This window comes from Etheostoma spectabile, chromosome 11 (genome assembly GCF_008692095.1).
Source record: "Etheostoma spectabile isolate EspeVRDwgs_2016 chromosome 11, UIUC_Espe_1.0, whole genome shotgun sequence".
Lineage (NCBI taxonomy): Eukaryota > Metazoa > Chordata > Actinopteri > Perciformes > Percidae > Etheostoma > Etheostoma spectabile.
Genome location: NC_045743.1, coordinates 19,918,515 through 19,920,059, shown reverse-complemented (window position 1 = coordinate 19,920,059; position 1,545 = coordinate 19,918,515). Strand labels below are relative to the sequence as shown.

Here is a 1,545-nt window from a genome sequence, read left to right as displayed (position 1 = left end):
GAGAGACATCATGGCTTTCAAACAAGCAAAATGGCAGTTAGTCAAGGCCACACCCCCACCCTCCACTTTGCCCCCCCTCCTCAAAAACTACGGACTCAGAAATGACACATACTAAGGAAAGCTCATTGTGGGACTGGCTCTAGTGGCTGGAATTCTGCACCATGGCTGAATTTTGGGAAAGAGACTTCAGAGACAGTATTAGGGGACCACTAAGGTCTATATAAAAGAGACTTCAGATACAGTATTAGGGACCACTAAGGTCTATATAAAAGATACTTCAGATACAGTATTAGGAGACCACTAAGGTCTATATAAAAGATACTTCAGATACAGTATTAGGGGACCTCTAAGGTCTATATAAAAGAGACTTCAGATACAGTATTAGGAGACCACTAAGGTCTATATAAAGAGACTTCAGATACAGTATTAGGGACCACTAAGGTCTATATAAAAGATACTTCAGATACAGTATTAGGGGACCTCTAAGGTCTATATAAAAGAGACTTCAGATACAGTATTAGGAGACCACTAAAGTCTATATAAAAGAGACTTCAGATACAGTATTAGGGACCACTAAGGTTATATAAAAGAGACATTCAGATACAGTATTAGGGGACCCTAAGGTCTATGTAAAAGAGACTTCAGATACAGATTAGGGGACCATTAAGGCTTATATAAAAGATTTCAGATACAGTATTAGGTGACCACTAGGTCTATATAAAAGATACTTCAGATACAGTATTAGGGACCTCTAAGGTCTATATAAAAGAGATTCAGTACAGTAGGGAGACCATTAGGTCTATAAAAGAGACTTCAGATACAGTATTAGGGACCACTAAGGTCTATAAAAGAGACTTCAGATACAGTATTAGGGGACCTCTAAGGTCTATGAAAAGAGACTTCAGATACAGATTAGGGGACCTCTAAGGTCTATATAAAAGAGACTTCAGTACAGTATTAGGGACCACTAAGGTCTATATAAAGAGACTTCAGATACAGTATTAGGGGACCATAAGGTCATTAGAGACTTCAGATACAGTATTAGGGGACCACTAAGGTCTATATAAAAGAGACATTCAGATAAGTATTGGGGACCACTAAGGTCTATATAAAAGAGACTTCAGATACAGTATTAGGGGACCTCTAAGGTCTAATATAAAAAGAGACTTCAGATACAGTATTAGGGACCACTAAGGTCTATTTAAAAGAGACTTCAGATACAGTATTAGGGGACCTCTAAGGTCTATGTAAAAGAGACTTCAGATACAGTATTAAGGGACCACTAAGGTCTATATAAAAGAGACTTTAGATACAGTATTAGGGGACCACTAAGGTCTATATAAAAGAGACTTCAGATACAGTATTAGGGGACCACTAAGGTCTATATAAAAGAGACTTCTGATACAGTATTAGGGGACCACTAAGGTCCCTAGACCTTCGCATCCAAAGACCATCATGTCATAAGACCTTTCAAAAAGCGGTCACCACTTATTTGAAAGCACGGTTTACTCCGTAGGTTTATAATGAAAAACAGACGCTGGCAGC

At 38.4% G+C, this 1,545-nt stretch overlaps 1 protein-coding gene across 1 annotated transcript in view; it reads left to right on the top strand.

Moving 5' to 3' along the window:
* caska (calcium/calmodulin-dependent serine protein kinase a) overlaps positions 1-1,545 on the top strand; it is a 195,624-nt gene that overhangs the window by 167,308 nt on the left and 26,771 nt on the right.